Raw genomic sequence first — 21,435 nt, 5'->3', positions numbered from 1 at the left:
AGCCTGTGAGGCAGAACGGTTAACTGGCATGGAGACAATGTCAATTTGTGTACATGACTGTATGCCACCACCAAGTGCTACAGCAAAGTGTCTCATGTTCAGGCTACAGCATAAATAGAACTAATTTGATCTAATCGAGACGTACCATCTGCCAAAAGGTATTACAGAAGGCAGGCCTCACAGTGGCGGTGGGGGCAGTTGGTAAAAATGTGCTTTTGTTTTTGTCTCTCAAAAGAAAGGGGACAAGTATGTCTAGAAATTCTTTGGCATGCGCAATGCAAGGACTCTAGTACAATAACACAGAAACGCAGAGGAACTTTACCATCATGGATGAGAACCAAAAAGGAATGTAGGAAACATCCTATCAGCTGAACTGCCCCATTAAAAGAATGTGCAATCCGTAAGAACTGAGCAGTAAGCAGCTACCCAGTTGAAAGACTGAGCAAGCTGCACCTCACACATGTGAATTCTTGAGTGCTCATTCACAAGCAGAAAGCCTAAATAGTATTTAGTCTGCGTTCATTCAATGAGATGCCAGTCTATGGCTCATTCCTGCAGCTGCCTCCTTTATCTGTCAGCACCTACTCACTTGACTCAAAACAGAATGGGCACTCACAAAAATTGAATCCTAATACAAAACAGTCAGATGGGGCAATGCAAACGATATCCCTCTTATGTAGCCACATCCTAACAAGCTCTTATGCTCCTAAGAATGAAACAGAAAGCAAACTGTCAAGATTCAGTCCCCCTGTGAAATGTCGTCTGCACAAAATGTCTGTATCTTCCGGGAAAGATTCCCCTAAATAGGTTTTCGGTAAGCCCTTCCAGTGGTAAATAAAGTGGTGCTTTATTGTTTAGGAAAATGCATGGTGACACAAAAATATGTCCTGACAGGTCATTTGACTAATTTTTTAAAAAAACCCAAAACACCTTGGTCAATTTATCAGTCAAATAATTGTACAAATAAGTAAAGCATTAATCGGTACAACAAACCAAGTCACGCCAATAACAAAAGCAACTGCATCTCTGTAAGGCTTTGGTGCCCCCTGATATTGGCATAGCACAACAACAGCTTCACCTGAAAGCTCCTCATTAAATTGCAAGGCTGGGACCAAACGTAGACTTCATGTCGGCTAATTCCCATCCCTTATTCCCACTGTATTGCACTGTTTACTATAGCCTGATGAAGAGTTCTGGAAAACTCAGAAGCCTGCACACTATTTTGCAATGTTTTGGTTGGCCTAATAAAGATATTTGCCTACTATGGAGTTTGGAGTTCTCTTATGGGCAAACACAGTCTATTTTGCTGCTTGTGCATGTGTGCGTTTTCAGGAAACTTTGCAGAACACTATTGGGACACCTCGCCTGGAAGTCCCTCCTTTTCCCACATCAAATGGACTCAATGGTAGCCTCAACTCCTGGGCCTTTGTCAACTGCCATCTAACTGTCTCTAAACACTTACAGAAGTCCTGTCACTCAAGAGAAAAGCAGTGTCCCCCCCCTCCCAAAAACATAAAGCATGTTCCTGAGTATGAAAGCCAACAATATCACAGGTCCACTCTGCTGCTTAGATGACCCTTTCACTTGGTCCAGGTTAAGTGGCTAAGAGACCCCTCATCTTGCCAGCTGTTTTCAAACTTATCAGGTCGCTTTAACTTTTGGCACACCTCTCAAGTTTGACAAGTCAGAGGATCAAGAGTTGTGAAGAAAGGAGGCTCAGCCTAAAATTTAGGGGATGAGGAAAGCCACCTTTCACTTAACTGGGTTCAACTTTAAAAGGAAAGTCTGTGCTCCTCCTGCAAATGAAGCACAGATAGGGACAATTGTTTAGTCATTTAGTCGTGCCCGCCTCTTTGTGACCCCCTGGACCAGAGCACGCCAGGCACCCCTGTCTTCCACTGCCTCCCGCAGTTTGGCCAAACTCATGTTGGTAGCTTCGAGAACACTGTCCAACCATCTTGTCCTCTGCCGTCCCCTTCTCCTTGTGCCCTCCATCTTTCCCAACATCAGGGTCTTTTCCAGGGAGTCTTCTCTTCTCATGAGGTGGCCAAAGTATTGGAGCCTCAGCTTCAGGATCTGTCCTTCCAGTGAGCACTCAGGGCTGATTTCCTTCAGAATGGAGAGGTTTGATCTTCTTGCAGTCCACACCCCCAAATCAATTCATTGACAACTTGCGGTGGGGGGCATACACTGAAGGGAAAGGGTCCCCAGCACCCCACGATAGCAAAGAGATGTCATTATCTCATTTTGTCCTCTCAAAAGGGAGCTCAGGAAAACTTAAAAACCATGCCAAAAATTGGGGAAGAAGTTTAAAATTCAGAGTCAACTGTATGAAGGACTCTGTGATTTGAAAACAATAGATGATGTATGTACTTTTGTTACCAAAGAAAAATCTTTTTTTAAAAAAACGTATATTATTATTTTTTAAATCCAGACTCAAGTTTGTTAAAACTGCAGCAGTTAATACCCACTGTGAAACAGTTTTACATCTGTCAGAATTATTCACATGTTGGTAGAGACTCTGCCCTGCCGCTGAAAAGCACTCGCTGTGCAGTAAATGGCTTGCAACCCAAGTGGGACTTGCTTCCATGTTTGTCAGACTTAACACACACAAACACACCCCAACAGAGGAAGGAGTGATAAGTGATGTCTGAGAACAAGTGATACGAGGAAGTCTTGCAGCAGACAATGGTTTGCAACTCAAAAACAGAGCTTCCATTTACCCAGTCAGCTGCCTCTTCTCCAGCAACAGCCAATATCAAATGCAGAGGGTGATGTAAGAATTCTCGTAATGGACAACTGGAGAATGGCATGTACACATAGAAGAAGTTCCTGCCTAATCCTCTCAGAGATGGAGGCAGATTCTGGGCATCCAGTAGGTCAAGCACAAATAGTGGGTTGCTGGGACAGCATTGGACCAGTGCTTCTGCCTCTGACATTCTTCAGAGGGAAATTCATGGTGCCTTTGCCGCTTAAAGCAAACCTATGGAAGAAACCAGTACTTCCCAGTTCATCTGGTGTTAAGCGGAAGGATAGGCATTCTTCCATTTTTAAAGGTTATACTCTGCCTTACCCTTGAGTCAGCTGACAAGGACCACATGCCACTTTGTAGAAGCAGAGATAGCTAAGGTGGCACACCTAGCAGATACTGTCACTCTCCTGGCAGCCCAAGACAGCCAATGCTCAGGGATGATGGGGACATTTTGGTCCAGCAGGGCTCCCACCCCTGCTGTAAATTATCACACAAAGCAAAGCATGGAGAAGATATAAAAATTACTCAGACCCCAGCACCAATATCTGAAGAGCAACACCAGTATAAAAGCCTGTTGGAATAAATAAGATGCACATGCTCATTTATATAATTTATCTCTTGCCATTCTAGTCTCCAAGCTGCCCTAGTGAGCTGGTGAATTCTGTAAACTTGCTGCACAAAGTGGAATTTGTTCCATTTCCCCCCTCACGGCACTAACAGAGAAGGGCCACAGTTCTGTCGCAGAGAATGTGCCCTGCGTGCACGATGCCAGGGATTCAATCCCTGGTATCTTCAGGTAGGGCTTTCAAAATCCCTGCTAGTCAGTGTAAGTCAGTGGTGGCCAAACTTGGCCCTCCAGCTGTTTTGAGACTACAACTCCCATCATCCCTAGCTAACAGGACCAGTGGCCAGGGATGATGGGAAATGCAGTCCCAAAGCAGCTGGAGGTGATACTGAGATAGATGGACAGATGGTGTGACTCAGAATAAGGCAGCTTCTCATGTTCCTAGAAGCATTCTCAGGGACTCCTGGTGGAGCCCTGGTCCATCTAAAAGACCCTTCCCCCTTCCGGCAGCCATGGCTCATTTTAGCCCAAAATTGTTAATAAGTTTAGAACTATGAGGTTGGGGAGTCAAATCCCAGGTGCCTCAGATAAAGACAAGTTATTATGGTCGCTAGCCCAAATGCTGTGGCAATGACTGCCCAGGTGGCTGCACCCCTGGGGAGGGCCCATGGTACAGAACATGGATAATGGCAATATTCAATTCTTGCCATTCTCCAGGCATCCTCCAGTGGCGCTTATTTTTAGCACATTTATATAGCACTTCAATGTAGGATTGCCAAGATACATCTATAAGTAGCAAAGAGCCCCATAACGTAGGCCATTATTTTGGAATGTTTGTGACTGGACTATCACCACACACAGGGCTTCACAACAAAAGCAGGCGGAAAAGGAAATTGTGAAATCCCATTAAGTCATTTTTGCTGTATTCTTCATTATAAAAATAGGTGCTTGACAGCTGACTGATATCACTTCCTCAGAACAATCCTGAGAGGTAGGTTAATAATCAGAATCGCAGCAAGCTTGCTCCCCAAGAGCCCTTGGGCTTTGTATCTGCATCTCCCAACATCCAGCACCAGCCTTCTCCCTCAGTCTCCCACAGGTTAAATTGGGCTTCCTTCTGCTATCATATCGGAGGAACTCCCTTTTCCCTTCAGGATCTGGGCGTTCAGCTGCACACAAGCTGTCATTGTAAGGCTTACAAAAGAAGGTTAACCAACGGCATTCCACAGCGCTTGCAAAACCTACACATTCTTTCCAAATGGATGCATACTGAAAATCTGCAGAGCAATGACATAATGCAAGATCGCGGGTCCGTTTTAATTGACCCGCCACTGCCACGCTCTCAGTTGACGCGGCACAATTATGTACAAGTGACTTGTTTATTCAAAGCACCCCAGAGGCTGCACTCAGGGCACACGCACCTCTAGGATGATCAGGGCCAGGAAATTAACTCCCACCACCATCACAGGAGGAGTTTGTCATGCAAAACTTTGCCAGGGGCTCACACCATGGACTGTGTAGGGCTGTCCTTAAACGAATTTCAGAGTTTGAAATTAAGTTGGGGGGAGAAGCAAGTAAGCCAGCCTTTGCAAATGCTCTTAGTGCAGATATCAAAGCTGGCAAATCCAGTCATTCATCAATTACACCAATGCAAGCTACTGACAGGGTCACCCCAGGACAAAACATGTAATCGCCGCTCCCCACTCTGCCACATGACCCTGCCCGGCCAGCAGGTTGGCTGCGCCCGATTCCAAGGAGTTTTACACAAGAGGATTCCCCGTGGATGAAGTCAACAGCCTTCTCTGTTACCTGTTCCCAAGCATATAGTGGTCTCTGCATATGGAAATGCATTACATTTTTGTTGTTGTTAAATTTTATTTATACCCTGCCCTCCCCAGCCAAGACCGGGCTCAGGGCAGCTAACACCAGGTATAAAAACAATTGATTGAAATACAACTTAAGAACAAGATTAAAATACAACATTAAAATGCAGCCTCATTTCAGGAGGAACTCAAATCAAAAACTTTTTTGGGGATGAAAATGTCAAGTCTTCACCAAGGCTAACTATCCAGACTGGTCTTACGTGGGCCAGAAAAAAGCCAGGGAAGTCGCCAAATAGGAGTTCCATTACAGAAGGAGAAAGGAAAAAGGAAGAGGGGATCAGTTTGATCCAAGCCAAAGGCCAGGTGGAACAACTCTGCCTTACAGGCCCTGCGGAAAGAAATCAGATCCTGCAGGGCCCTGGTCTCATGAGACAGAACGTTCCACCAGGCCGGGGCCAGTATTGAAAAGGCCCTGGCTCTGGTTGAGGCTAATCTGACTTCTTTAGGGCCCAGGACCTCTGGGGTGTTACTATTTATGGACCTTAAGGTCCTCCGTGGGGCATAGCAGGAGAGGCGGTCCTGTAGATACGAGGGTCCTAGGCCGTGGTGGTTGTTATTATATTCATTTAAATTCTACCTTCTTCCCAGACCGGGACTCACCTGCACCTGAAAGTACCCAACATATGACCAGAGGATGCTCACAAAAGCCTTGAAGGTCAGGGCAAAGCAGAGAGCAATGCCTAGTTTCTATTGGAAGCCATCAGACCTTGCAAACTTTGTTTCCCCCACCTTTAAAATGGTAACATGACAAGTTTGTTGCGGAAAAATTTACGGTGACGACTTGTAATGCATTTTGCACATCACCCTTGGAGGGCACTTCACAGGAGTTATTAACTGTCAGCCAATCCTTCTTTATGACAGTCACCTACAGATTATAACAAAAAACAGCAAAATGTACCTGTGCCTAGAGGCAACAGTTCAATATAGACAACCAGGAAAATGACTCCCAACAAATGAATTGTGCATTTAAACAAACAGAAGCCCAGCTCACACGCTGTGGTAAACCACAATTCAGGGACAGGCATGTTACTCTCCAAATGTTGCTGTGATACAACTGCCACATGCAAACAGAGTCTGCAAATCTAAGGATTCAATACTATGAAAGAAAAACTGAAGAAATCGCCACTCCTGCTTAAAAGGGACAAATAAAGTCTGTATTATGAAGATTACTACACTTCAGGGGTGAGGAAACTTCAGATCAGGCGCTGAATGTGCCTCCCCAGGCCACACCTCCCACCAGTCCTGCCCCACACCTTTCTTGCATGCTTTTGCCAGGTTTTAATGCACCCTGGAACCAAGATACTGAATCTTCCTTGCCTGAAGAAGGGAGAGATTTGGGGTGTGGAGGGTGCAGAGGAAACATCTGGCTTCTGTGTGGCTGGGATTTAGCCTAGGCGACAGTCATTCCCCCCCTTTCCGTCCTTGACCCTTGGCCGAAAAAGGTTTCCCAGCCCCATTGTAACAAGCAGCATTTAAAAAAACAAACATAAACCATATAATGAATAAAATTATTCCACATTAAACAACTTAAAAAGAAAGTTCTCCTTTAAAGTAAAAAAAGCCTCACATACACTGCACCAGATTTTTGGTCTTGTTAAATTGCAGGATCAACAACTTCCATTTAGCTGAACGAGTGCTTTGCAAAATGAGGCGGCTCCAGTTGATTCCACAGCACAAACAGTGCTTCATCCCTCTCAGACAATACAAAAACTGTCTTGGAAATATGACCTAATCCTATGCCAGAAAAGACAGCCTGCCCTTCCACCCACCAAGATCCCACTCCAGATGAATAATGCATCTTATTAAAGCAGCCACAGCACAGAAAGGGGCATTAAGACTAAGAAATATCATTAAAACCCTTTCCTAAATTCAGTTTCTGGCTCTGGCTGGCCAGCTTTGCGATTGCAGCCCTAATGCACTCTGTCTGAAACTAGAAATCTCCAGAGATGCCCAGTGACTCCTCAGCCCAGACCCACCCAGTTCAGCAGGGCCCAGCTAGCAATGGCCTTCCCAGAACACTGGCTTCACGCAAGGGACTATTGTGGGCGTCAAAATATTCAAGGCACCAACCATCAGCTGATTCCATATCCCTGTGTGCCACAAGTAGCCTCTAGCTTCACAAGCTCCAAAGAGAATCAAAGGGCCATTGATGGCAGCTGAGCAGTCTGCTAAAAGTGCTGTAATTTCTGTATACATCACATAAGCAGACAACAATCCTATTTAAAAGCAAGAGTCTCGTATTCTTCACATTTTAAAATGTAATTAAGGCAAGACCAAGAAGAACAGGCAACCTGTAATAATTAAATATGTCTGTAGGCAGCTCTGTGGTGGTTTGTTTGTTTTTGCAGCTGGGTTGGTCCTCGGTTTCTTCCCCCTGCATGCGTTTTCCATGGAGAAAATGCAACCGGGTACTTGAATACGAATACCATGCAAACAATACGAGACAAGCAAGTACCAACAGTGTTGGGGAAATCCCAGGAGTCCCGAGCACGCAGCCATTTAATAACCGAAAGCTGGTGCCCAGGAGTTTGGGCTGGGGAAGATGGAAGCTGCAGACTAAAGTATGTGGAGTGCAGCAGAGTCCATTTTATGCCCAGGTGAAAATGTGTCCCATCTACTATGGATATACTATGGAACTGCTTTGTATACTCTTAATCTGTTGCTTATTACACAGTCTTTGCCATTTCCTGGTTCTCGGCGATTTTAGCTGTTTTAGCTGTTTTCATCCCGTATTGGATGGCATCCAATGTTAGTCTTGCTCAGAGTAAACACACTGAATTTGATGGACACGGCTACCTTGGGTATATTTCAGCTGGGTGTACTCGGCAAACCTAGTCAGATACAGCTGTCTATTTTGAAACTGTTTTAGCATTTTAGTAAACAACAATACCAGGTGGAAGTTACCTCCACACCCTAATTCAAGGCCACACCTGAGCTACTCCCTATATGGCACCTACTCTATGTATACTTCAAACTCAGCCAGAAATCAGCTATTTCATTTTTTAAAAAACCACAATAATTCAGCTTTGCTGCCTCCAACCTAGGGTAGACCTAACTGCATCTGTATTCATATTAGGGTAGATAAAAATCAAAATAAAAAATAAAAAATCAGATTTTTTTTAAAATTTAAATTGGATTTTTAAAATAAAATGCTTTTGGAGGAAAAATCTTTCTAAAGATAGTTTTCTATTTAAGTTACATTATAGTCCAAAGGCTATTCATCATGAAATAAAGATTTGTTTTAAGGTTTTCATGTGTGTTAAATCTCAGTCTGTTGTTTTTTTTAAAAAAAAGTTTAACCACATCAGTTAACAAACATACATGCATATGCTATGTTATTGTTTTAGTTAAATAAATTGTTTAAATTGTTATTAAGGAAATGATTATTTTTCTCCTTCCAATAAAGTACAGCAGAAAAGTTGTCCAAATATAAACAGTTATTAAATCTCACAATAATTTCCTAATTATCTATGTATTTCTAATAGTATAACCAAATCAGTAATTTTTGATATAACTGTAAAAAGTACTCTGAAATTTTATTATTCCAAAAATGAAACCTTCTAGTTGTAAATACAATATTAAGCTGATACCAGTAAGAATGAGTTTATGTAAAAAATAATAATGATTTAAATCAAGTCTTACTGACTAGTGATTTAAATCATGATTTAAATCGATTTGATTTAAATCAAATCCACCCTGATTCATATGGCATTTAGCTTGATCTCATGCAGAATGGAGCCATTTTGGAGGAAGGGCTTGAAGTTTTTTACAGGCATTTTCTTTAAATAAGAGGGCCAGGAATGAATTCCTCCCATGACTGCAGACTTTGCTGTTCAGTTTGCTGAACTTTCCTACCCACAGACACATCCTACCCCATTAGCAAACCTACGGGAAGCCTGAAAGCTTTCTTGCGTGACAGGAACAAGATGACAGTAAGAGCTCTTAAGCTGAAGGCCACGCGGGGTTGAGGTCTTCACAATTTATTTCCTTTGCCTGCACAAATTTCTGGATCCACCTATCCAAGCAAGGAAGAATCCGGGCCAGTCGTGTAGAGTCCTGGTTAAGAGGACAGAGCTCTAGGTCACAAGGCCCTCGTTCAAACGTCACTCAAAGCCAGTGTTAGAAATTAGCCAGGCGCCAGGCGCATTTTGCGACTGGCACAGGTCCACTTGCAACCACATGGCGATCCCTGGGTAATAATAATAACAACAACAATTTATTATTTATACCCCGCCCATCTGGCTGGGCTTCCCCAGCCACTCTGGGCGGCTTCCAAAAAATATTAAAATAATGCAATACATCAAACCTGGGTACCAGGTTGGTGACAGACATTTCCACCTGGCTGTCCCCCCCCCCCAACTTTCTTAAGCAGATAATCAGAAGAGTTTGTTTATTGCATTTATATCCCAACTTTTTCTCCAAGGAGTACATGGTTCACTCCCCTCCTCAATTTATCATGTTTTTAATATTCTATTGGGAGCCGCCCAGAGTGGCTGGGAAAACCCAGTCAGATGGACAGCGTATGAATAATAAATTATCTATCTATCTACCGTATTTTTCGCCCTATAGGACGCACCATCCCATAAGGCGCACCTAGTTTTTTGGGGGGGAAATAGAGGGGGGAATTATTTTTCCCCCAGGCGCGGGGCTGGGGCGGGGGAGGCAACTCTCTGCAAGCCGTGGGAGCCCAGTGCTGGCTCCCGCTGCTTGCTGAGAGGTCCGCGGAGCCTGGATGCACTGAGCTCAGCGTGCGCAGGCTTCAGCATGCAGGCCACTCTCCGCAAGCAGAGAGAGGTCCGCGAAGCCTGGAGAGCGAGAGGGGTCGGTGTGCACTGACCCCTCTCGCTCTCCAGGCTTCACCGAAAGCCTGTATTCGCCCCATAGGACGCACACACATTTCCCCTTCATTTTTGGAGGGGGAAAAGTGTGTCCTATAGGGCGAAAAATATGGTATCTATCATCTATCTATCTATCTATTAATCAATCCCTACAATGACCCTGCGAGGTAGATTAAGAGACTGGGACTCACTCCATGGTCACCCAGTGAGTTTCAGAGTGGGGATTTGAACCCAGATCTCCCAGGTCCTAGTATGACACTCTAACCACTACACTACACTGGCTTCCGAGAGAACCTCTGCTATGGGGCAGCTCTATAAATTAAGCAGGCAAACCAATATGGGGAAAGCAAAATGCCACTTAAGAGAAGGATCTGAAATTTTTTCCTTGAAGCCCGAATTTGTTTTATTCTGGATTGTTTTATTGGATCTTTTAATGCGTTGTAAACAGCTTTGAGGGTTTTTTTCTCTTTAAAATATAAAGCAGTATAAAAATGAAATGAATAAAAATAAATCTCAGCTGGGGTGGAAATGGCGCCTAGACAATCTGTTGTGGCGACCGTAATCCAGGTTTGAGGTAGCATTTGGTGATTAGCTTATATATCTGAGTTTCTAACACTGCCTAAAGCATGAAGCCAAGCCTTAGCTGAGTTAAAGGTTACAAATAATGTAGGCAAAGCAATCTGAGCACTCCAGAGGAGTGCTGTATAGGTAGTAGAATTTGCATTTAACTTTCGCTTATCTCCCAACTGAAGCCCAGAGTTCCACCCTGCCATTCCGCTGAGGAGCATCCCCTGGCATCTGATGAAGCCCTGCATGCTCTCCGTGGCAGGCTGGCTTTGAGTAGCAACAACAGATGCAGCCTGTCCTTCACAGCGAGGGACCTTTAAGAAGCCCAAGCTGTTTAGTTCAGCCAAGCTGTTCCACAAGACCCCCAAACATACTTCACTTTACTGCTCTGCATGCCAATCTTTTACCATGGTATGATCCTTGCATCAGCCACCCCCACATCAAATCCCAAGTCTACCACCGAAAGCCTGGGGGAATTTCTCCCAACGTGCATACAGAAGAGCAGGCACAGCACCATATATACAGTACAAACCTAAGAGGCACAGATCACCCCTGTGACTCCAAGCTGCAAGCTGGCAAAGCAGAGGAAAATGAGCAGAAAAGGGCCTTGTCTTGCCCAGCACAAGGTGACTGTGAGCCAAAACCTCCCTCCTGCCACTCAGCTGCTAAGCCCTGTGCCAGCAGCTGGGGAGGAAGCCAATTCAAGGGAGAGAGCCTACCTTTTAATTTATTTAAAATATTTGTACCCCACCTCTTACCTGCAAGGGTTTCCAAGGTTGCACACAAGCATAAAAACACAGGGCGTCAGCAAATAATACTTGAGTTTTCCAACTGAACCTTCCAGCTTATAGAAGCAACATCGCATCACACTCGACAGAGTGTTAGAAATTTAGTTATAGAAGCTAGGTGCCCAATGGCTCCTTAAACCAAGGTTGCAGTTGGCAAAACGGAATGTCTAGTTGCCATTTTGGAGCAAGACGGCTCAAGTGTCATATTTTTCAAATGATGGACTGTGGTTGTTTATCAGTTAAACATCTGGCTGGTTCGGAGGACAAGCCTGAGCTAGGTTAAAGAAGTCACTTGATTCAATCCACATCTATATTGGCTTATTCCGAACTCTTTGTCTTAATGGTGACTGCTCCTGCTCATAGATTATTCTCACAGGGCAGCATGGCAACAAATGCGTACACTTTCTCCTCATCATTTATTGGAATGAGGACTTCATCTAAATTTAAATATTTCCATTTATTTATTTATTTTGGAGCTGCTACAAATATGGACAGGCTAATCTTTGGAGTCCATACCTAAAAGCAAAAAAAGGGGGTGTTTCTTTCTTCCAGCAATGATCATCTGAACAGCATGTCATCTGAGCAACAGATTGTTACACAACATGATGGTTATTTCAAAAGTATTCTATGACAACATGCTTACACATTTGGATATCCAGGCTATGACTGGTCAGATCAACATATGAAGGAAAAGTCCAAGTCAGAGTTCCTGTCTGGACTCCCAAGTTCGATATCCAGCAATTAATTATTCATCCCTGGCTTTTGATTAAAGCCATAAAAAGCCAAACTCAATGCACCAACATCCCGTAAAAAGCCATTAGGTTTCTTTTAATGCAAAGAGCTGTGCCAACTGTGCCTGATTAAATGTGCCTTGACAGATTTACTCACAGGCTGATTGGTGGTTTCGCTTAAATCATAAAATCTGTCATATTCCTATCAGGATTTTAGAATTTTCCTGCACTCAAAGGATAGCTCTTCACTGGGCCTTCCACCTTGGCCAAGTTCTGGTGCTGTGAATGCAGCTCAAACGCAGATCACGTGCAGAAATTTCATAACAGCTTTCTTTTCATTAGGATAAAGGTAAAGGTAAAGGTACCCCTGCCCGTACGGGCCAGTCTTGCCAGACTCTGGGGTTGTGCGCCCATCTCACTCAAGAGGCCAGGGGCCAGCGCTGTCCGGAGACACTTCCGGGTCACGTGGCCAGCGTGACATCGCTGCTCTGGCGAGCCAGAGCCGCACACGGAAACGCCGTTTACCTTCCCGCTGGTAAGCGGTCCCTATTTATCTACTTGCACCTGGAGGTGCTTTCGAACTGCTAGGTTGGCAGGCGCTGGGACCGAGCAGCGGGAGCGCACCCCGCCGCAGGGATTCGAACCGCCGACCTTTCGATCGGCAAGTCCTAGGCGCTGAGGCTTTAACCCACAGCGCCACCTGCGTCCCATTTTTCATTAGGATGGACAGAGGCAATTTGGGATGTGTGGGACCCTGTAGTCTTTCAGATGTTGCTAGACTCCTTGATCATGCTGGCTGATCATCATTTGCACAGATGTTCCCCATCCCTGCTGGAGAGTTTGGGCCTCAGGCCCATCTGCTTTCCTATAGGAAAAAGGTGGCCACCAAAATAACCACAATATTTGAGACTTCAGCTATTAAGTACAGGGTTGATCACAGAAATGAAAGCTGTCAGCATTCTCCACTGCGCCAGAAGCATTATCAAACCCATCTGTTTAAACCAGTGTTTGAAAAGAGGTTGGTAATAAATGAGTAGTGAGTTACTTTGGGCAAGTGAGACTTTGATCCAGGACCCAATAAAACCATCGGATTCTGAAGAGCTGCATTTAACTTGGCTGAAGCTCTGCCACCATGAGGCGTGACTTCCTGCAACAGAGTGGAAGGGCTGGATGTGAAGGCTACAATTTGCCTGCTTTCAGCACATAAACTTCATCCTGCCTATGCTCACTCCTAATAGAATCTCAAGAGCTCTCACTGAGCAGCTATGTAAAATGAAAACAAATAGCTATCCTAGAACATGAGTAGGCAAACTAAGGCCCAGGGGCCAGATCCGGCCCAATCACCTTCTAAATCTGGCCCAAGGAGGGTCCGGGAATCAGCATGTTTTTACAGTAGAATGTGTGCTTTTCTTTAAAATGCATCTCTGCGCTATTTGTGGGGCATAGGAATTTGTTCCTTTTTTTCAAAATATAGTCGACCCCCCGCAAGGTCTGAGGGCCAGTGGACCGGCCCCCTGCTGAAAAAGGTTGCTGACCCCTGCCCTAGAATAATAATAATAATAATAATAATAATAATAATAATAATAATAATAATAATAATAATTTTTATACCCTGCCCATTTGGCTGGGTTTCCCCAGCCACTCTGGGTGGCTTCCAACAGAACACTAAAATACAATAACCTATTAAACATTAAAAGCATCCCTAAACAGGGCTGCCTTCAGATGTCTTCTAAAAGTTTGGTAGTTATTTTTCTCTTTGACATCTGATGGGAGGGCGTTCCACAGGGCGGGTGCCACTACCGAGAAGGCCCTCTGCCTGGTTCTCTGTAACTTGGCTTCTTGTAGCGAGGGGACCGCCAGAAGGCCCTCGGTGCTGGACCTCAGTGTCCGGGCAGAACAATGGAGGTATACCTGCTCCTTCAGGTATACTGGACCGAGGCATGTAGACCTCCTACGTGCTTGTCATCACCCCACCAAAGCAAAAGTATGTCACTGAAAGTATGTCACTACTACTTTGCAAAGTGTTCTGGTTCAGGCTAGGCAATCTCCAGACCAGCTCTTCCCCAACTCTGTGCTCTCCAAATGTTTTGGATGACAACTGCCATCAAGCTGGGAAAGGCTGCTGCAGCAGAAACAAGGGTGCCTTCATGCCTGGCTCTAGGCCAGACACACGTTATGCCCGATGAAGCACAACTCGAAAGAGTGCACGCCTTAACTACTGGTCCTACACATCTTTTTCTGTGGTATGAAGCAGTTGCCAAGAGAAGTCACCCAGGAGCAGCAAGCGTTCTGGCTTCATTCTGAAAAACCACCACCATGTGGGAGGCAGCATCCAAATATAAAGAGATTTAAGGAGTAATATCAACTCATCTGTTTAGCAGCAATAATCAGATTCCCAATATGGATTGAATAATTCCTGCCTTTGGTTTGCTGCCAAGGTAAACACAGGAGCAGTGACAGTCCTGCCTGGCTAACCAAAACTTAATTACGGTTGATTCAAATTGAAGGCACCCATCTGCTTGAATATCAACAGACCACAGAGATCTATCAAGGCCTCCATTGCATATCTGATGCCATGCAGCTAATTAACCTCTGAAATTAGGGGGTTGTTGCCACCCCGCTCTGTTTATCGGGTTCGGCTGATTGGAGTCATTTCAAAAGAAGAAGTCCTGAATAGACTTGCTGGGTTGGAACTGGGTGGTGGCAATGGAGGAGGAGGAGGACAGACATACCGGCAATACAATGACATGAATCGGAAGAGAAGCGAACGTCCATAAATCACAAACTAAATTAGATCTGGATTCTGCAAGTCATGGGGCATAAATAACACTGGACAATAAAAGCAAAGGCAGGAGCCCAAGACGAATCTGCCAAGGAGTGACAAAAAGAAGCAATAAACAGAACATTCACGAGCCATAATGGCCAGTGTAGACATTTAAAAATGGTTGTAAAATCCTTCAAGCCACCAGCACAAGGCTTGCCAACTGTTTACTAGCAGAGAGAATACAAAGGGCCCAAACATACAGTGATAGCAACAGCAGAACAGCAATTGCAACAGGTCCCTTGTAGGTCTACTAATGCCTCGTGTACGCAAACACTTCTGACAATGGCTGGCATGCCATGTGCCACATCAACATAGGCTACAGGTATGTCAAGTTGTTTCTCCACAGCAGGAGATCCAGGTGTCTTTCAGCCCAGCACTGCATGCCCAGGACAAGCAGGAATCATTCCAAGGTCTGGAAGAGACTTCTGTTACCCAATATTAAGGCAGCCCTGTTCAGGGAAGTTTTTAATATGTAATGCTGTACTGTTTTTAACACTGATTGGGAGCCGCCCAGAGTGGCTGGGGAAACTCAGCCAGATGGGCGGGGTATAAATAATAAATTATTATTATTATTATTATTATTATTATTATTATTATTGTTGTTGTTGTTGTTGTTGTTAATATCCTTTTAACTCAGGCTTTTGAAGAGTCACCTATGGCGAGCAAGAATAGTCTCCAAGTAAACTTTCATAAACAGGAATAGAACCTCTTTTCTTTTCACTCTGAGGCCCCAAATGTGTGGCAAGTTATTAACAGAGATATGTGGAGGCAATCTGATTTTGTATGATCTACAAACCTGGTGCAATCTATTCAGAAGGCAGTTTTAACTGGAGATACCAGAAATCAAATCCAGGACCTTCGACAACTTCTGTGCAATACTATGGCTGTGCTGAAGAGGCAGCCCAATGTTTGGCGGGATCATGGGGAGAGAGGACCACACAGGTTGACCAATCCAGCCGGGAGCTGCCCAAGGATGTAAGGAGAGCCTGACACCAGCATATTTTAACTTAAATCAAAGTTAAATGTCCTTTTAGTGTCTTGTGTGGAAACATCCAAGAGGGTTTAGATTTGTGCAGGAGGCCCTGGGTGCTAGAATCCAGAAGCAAAACCACAACTACACCACACATAGCACAAAAGCAGTGCAGGGCAATGAACAGAAAGCTGCAACTGGACCAACATAACCTGAATGAGACCTCAAAAGTCATCTAGTCAAAACTCTCTGCCAATGCTGGAAATTCATTGCTACAGCAACCCCAATATCGGGTCAAGCATTGAAAACCTCTCATGAAGCACAGCATGGAACCTTCAAAGATGGACTACTACTCCACCGTCAAATAATTCATGCAACAGGACGTTCTTTGGTGGAAATCCTTTTTCTTGTAATCTGAACCTGCTGGTCCAGACCCTCCGCTCTAGGGCAACAGAAAACAAATTTATTCCATCATGCATGTGACTATGAATATGCACATATTTGAAAATGGTCATCATATCACACCTTAAATCATCCCCACATCTGGGCTAAACAGACCCAACTCTTTCTTATTAGATTTGCTCTCTAAGCCATCACCATTTTTGCCGCCCTCTTCTAGACATTCCAGACAGCAGAGTGACTTACTCTTCCTGACCACCTTGTTTCTCCTCCCTGTGTGAGCACAAGCGGCTTTCAAGACGACAAACTGCATAGCTAATTCAGTAAGAGCCGCATACCTGCCCTGCAAAATAAGCTACACCCTGATTTAATAATATCCTTGAATTTCAATCTGCAGACTGATCTGTGACAATCTTCCATGATTCTCTATGTTGCAGAAACCTTTCTTAGGTCTGCGTAGGTCTCTCCCTTTGTTCCTCTTTCACTTACTCTATGTAACTGTCATCTAAATAATCTTTTCTCATTTCCCTTCAACCACATCATGAACTAGTCCCTCTCACATTGTACTGACATATACCTGAGACAAACTTTTCTTTTCTTTCTTTTTTCTTAGTGATCAGAGGAGGAATGACTGCTGCGAAGAGCACAGAGAGAAGAAACGCCATGCCACACCTGTAGCAGAAAAAACAGGCGCCTTCCTCTGCCCTAGCTGAATCAAAACATGCCTCTCCCGCATCAGTCTCTACAGCCATAGCAGGCACTTGAACTCTCCAATGGTTTGACTTTATCCCCAACGGTGAACTTTTCCATTGTCTTCCAAGTCAGACGGATACCAGCAACTGAAAAGACAACCACTTGAAGCACCTTTTAACTTGTGGTTAACACTCCCCAAGCCCTTAAGGTGAGACAGGCTATAAAATAAATAAATAAATAAATAAAATACAGTGGTACCTCAGGTTAAGTACTTAATTCGTTCCGGAGGTCCGTACTTAACCTGAAACTGTTCTTAACCTGAAGCACCACTTTAGCTAATGGGGCCTCCTGTTGCTGCCACGCCGCTGGAGCACGATTTCTGTTCTCATCCTGAAGCAAAGTTCTTAACCTGAAGCACTATTTCTGGGTTAGTGGAGTCTGTAACCTGAAGCATATGTAACCTGAAGCGTATGTAACCCGAGGTACCACTGTAACCAAGATGACTCTATATCCAACACTGATAAAAAATGTGCTTTTAATGCTTCACTGCGGAGAAAATAAAGAGCAAAGGGATGCTTTGCATCCGTGGCCCAGAACAAATTATAAGTCTTTACAAACCTTGCTATAAACAAAAGTTTGTCTGTCTCGGCAAGTTCTGGTGCTTCTCACTCACTACAAACTCTGGCTTTTAAGCAATCCTGCAAAATGGAGAGCTCTGTGTCATGCACGGAGGAGGCAGAGTTGGGAAAGCAATGTAAGCAAGAGGACAGCTGGGGGATAGGGGGGGGGGGGAAACCACGAAGCAAAAGAGTTAGAGAGTACGGAGGTTTCAGGGTCCAGGACCACAAGTGCTGCAGTGCCTTGAAGACCGTTAAACCTTGGAGGTACCACAGCTCTCCGCCCTTTCACTGCTTCAGACAAACACAGCTACCCTTCTGGAATTTTAATTTTAAGAGGCTCTCTAGCGAAAAGTGAATGTGGCAATGACAAAGCAGGCAAGCAGGCTTGGTATGCACTTGAAGGCGGGGGGCGGATTCGTTCAGCAAGAGGCCCCTTCCTACCCAAGAACAGCAGGGCCCTATGTCTAAACTTACCCGAGGCAGCGTCGCACTCATACCACACTCATTTAATACTTAAAATATGACAACTGTTCCTTCTAAATCGGTGCGCCCAGCTTGAAGCTAGGCCCGATTTATAAAAATAGCTTGCCGCTCAGATCCCTTGTGCCGATGACTGGGCAGAGTTACTGTATAGGCCGGCCGTGCCTCTGCTGCTGCATCCACGCAGCTCACCACACCCATCCCCTCAAGCAGCGGTTCTGCGATCGCTTATCCTGGCTGCGTTGCTGGATTACAGCACAAAATATCCCCTGATGCAATGCTAGAACCATCCCTGTAAAAGCTGGGAAGGAGACCAGCCAGTCATAGCTGCAGAAAGGCAACAGCAGATGAGGAACCACGTAACCAGGAAGGGGGAGGCGGGGAAGAGGGAGAGAGAGAGAGAGGCAGAAGTCTCCGATCAGAAGCCAAGATGCAAAGCAGACAAAGGATTTCACTCAAAATCCAGGTCTTTGAAGACTTGCTACAGTTGAGAAGGCAAGGGAGAAGAAAACCAGGAATTCTTTGCAGCACACTGCACTACAGAGCTGCTACCCTCCAACCTGGTACTTTTAGACATTATCAGAACATGTCCTGGCCAGCAGAGTTGTGCTGGCTGGGGATGATGGGAATTGTAGTCCAAATAATATTGAGGGCACCAGGTTGGGGACAAATGCTCTAGACCTTCAAACTTTATGCCTCCCCCCCCCGCCCAGTTTTCACTTCCTCTGAGATGACATAACTCAGGCATCTTCCCAAGACAGATGTCCTCCTAATTTAGTCAAGATGTTCCTCCCAACGCCCCTTTCTGCAAGTTTGCTGTTGTTCCTATTAGCATCTATCATTATTGCAGCCCATCCCTGCCTTCCACCACTTAGAAGGCTGTTAATTAGTTGGCAGATCAACACCCCCTCCAAATGTTCCTGCTCTGTGAAGTTTTGCAAAATGCCTCCACCTTACAGGACTGCACCCAAAACAAAATAAGTGACACTTTGTTAGCATGCAAGCCAACATTCTGGTATATGGGAAGATGAAATGTTTGCGGAGTGGCCTAAACTGCAATTCTGAACACATGCCAAAGAAATTAAGTTGGTATGTTTTGGAGGAGGGACATGAAAAAGGAAAACACTTGGAAGAGTAAAATGCAAAGTTTCTAGCTATGCCACCAAGAGTTGCACCACACATTTAACGCAGTTAAAATACAAAGTCTGATATCATTTCACTCCAGACTCTCACAGATGAGCTGCATTATACACGCTGGGATTCAGGCCCGACGCCCAGGATGAGGGAAAAGGGCAAGAGAAAGGACTGGCGAGGTTATCAGGTTTCCAAGAGCTGCTGTCGCTTGGGAGGACGCCGTAAACAGGAATTCCCCCCCACCCCACCTTTTCCCAAAATGCTTGGGTTCCGCAACAGGGCGGGCTTTTGTTTGTTTGAAAAAATGGGGAAGGTGCATGATGCTCAAGGCCACACACACACACACATATACACACCCCGACTGTTACTCCGACCACATTGGAAATGCTCCCTCTCGCAGCGATCGCTCCCATGCGCGCGCACAAATCCTGGGTACTTTCCAAGTAGCACTGCAGACAGTCCACACCCACCCCGAGCAAGAGAGCGAGCCAGCTGCCTGCCGGACAACCCCGTCCCCGCGGCGGAGCCCCTAACCTCTCCACCCACTCACCCTGCTTCCTCCCTTCCCTGCCTCCCAGCACGCGGCGGGGAGTCCCAGGGCACCCACTCTGCGCACCCCGCACATGCACCCCGGTTTCCTGCGCCCCACCCGCCCGGATCCCCCTCCTCGGGTCTGCCCGCCCACCCCCCCACATTCCGGCTCTCCGGGCTGAAGTCCGCCGCCCGCCACGCCGCAGATTCCTGGCAAACCCTCGCCCCGGCGCGCACATGCCCAGCCCTCGCTTTGCTCTCCGGGGCCTGGCAGCTGCAGACCTCCAAGTCAGGGGCCCAGGAAGGGAGGGATGGCGCGCGCACCCCCCAACACACACAGCCTGACCCAGAACTGCACCCCCAAAGTTGCAGGCAATCAACTGCCCAGTTGGCAATGCATTGCATATGCAAGGAGACCCCCCACCACCACCACCTCGCGCGCGCCCGCCCCCCGGGGGGGACACTCCTGGCCCCCCCACAACCAACCCCTCCCTGCCTCCCCACCCCACCCAAGGGACCCCCCCATTGGCCCCGCCCTGTCCTCCCCCTCTCCATGGTCCCCCCCCCTCCTTGAAGGCACCCCCAAACTTAGCCCCTTCCTGCTTCCCTCTCCCCCCGCTTAACCCCTTCCGCCCCACGCCCCCCACTATTAACCCTTTGCTGCTCCGACCTCTCCCCTCCCCGAATTGCCCCCTCCCCAAGGAAACACCCTCACAACTTAACCCCTTCCTTCCTAGTGCGCAGCGCCCCCCTCCAAAGTCCAAGCGCCCCTGCTGCCCCCCGGGGGGGGGAACCCTCCCCAATTAACCCCTCCACCCCACGGCCCCCACTATTAACCCTTTGCTGCTCCGACCTCTCCCCTCCCCGAGTTGCCCCCTCCCTAAGGAAACATCCCCCACAACTTAACCCCTTCCTGCCTAGCGCGCAGCGCCCCCCTCCAAAGTCCAAGCGCCCCTGCTGCCCCCTCGAGGGGAACCCTCCCCAATTAACCCCTTCCTCCCCGCTCCCAAGCCCTGACCCCCTCAAGGAGACCCTCAACCGACTGACCCCCCTCCGCACACTCTCGCCCCTTACCGAGCCGGGGGTGGGGTGGGGTGTCCGCCACCCGGCGAATGCGGTCCCTCCTGCGACTGCCTTCGCCTGCCCGTCCCCTTCAGCGAGCCCGCCGGGAGAAGGAGGAGGAAGGCAGGAAGAAGGCGGAGCGTGTGCACGAGCGGGCGAGCGGGAGCGCGCGGGGCCGGGAAGGAGGAGTGGCGGCCTCGGGGTGGGGGCGCCGCCTCAGCCGCCTCAGGACTCGCCCCACGCGCCTCTCTAGCTTGCTGGCGGGAAGGCGGGCTCCTCTTTCGTAGTCGGCCAATGGCGGCTCGCCGGCGCCCGACCCGCGGCCAATGGCGGCGGGAGGGGCGGGGACGGGGCAGGCGCGCGCGGCGGCAAAATGGAAAGGGAGCAAGTTTGGGAGGCGCGCGGGACAGTTGTCGGGAGGGGTGGGGGGAAGGGCGGGGCCGGCGCCTGAGGCGGAGAAGAAATTCGTCTTTTTTGAAAAAATTCTCGCATGTACGTGCATTTCTTTTTCCCCCCTCAATTTTTTTATTGGTTTTCACAACATTATAAACAGACAAACAAACATAAATCATAGCCTTATTGAAAATTACGCTTATTG

The 21,435-nt window shown here is 46.7% G+C and overlaps 1 protein-coding gene across 26 annotated transcripts in view; it reads right to left on the bottom strand.

Moving 5' to 3' along the window:
* MAP4 (microtubule associated protein 4) overlaps window positions 1-21,102 on the bottom strand; it is a 211,689-nt gene extending 190,587 nt beyond the window's left edge. For 11 of the 26 annotated variants that reach the window (XM_083703874.1, XM_083703897.1, XM_083703878.1 and 8 more), the window contains exon 1: window positions 20,850-21,102. The gene's annotated coding sequence lies outside the window, so the exon portion shown is untranslated. Of the gene's footprint in view, window positions 1-18,104; window positions 18,332-20,849 lie in introns of those variants that run through there. The other 15 variants (XM_083703893.1, XM_083703888.1, XM_083703898.1 and 12 more) reach the window with 8 other exon arrangements.
* Between the last annotated feature and the right edge of the window lie 333 nt (window positions 21,103-21,435).

The sequence above is a fragment of the Podarcis gaigeae genome (assembly GCF_964106915.1).
Source record: "Podarcis gaigeae genome assembly, chromosome: 12".
NCBI classification, from domain to species: domain Eukaryota; kingdom Metazoa; phylum Chordata; class Lepidosauria; order Squamata; family Lacertidae; genus Podarcis; species Podarcis gaigeae.
This window is presented reverse-complemented; position numbering and strand designations above follow the sequence as displayed.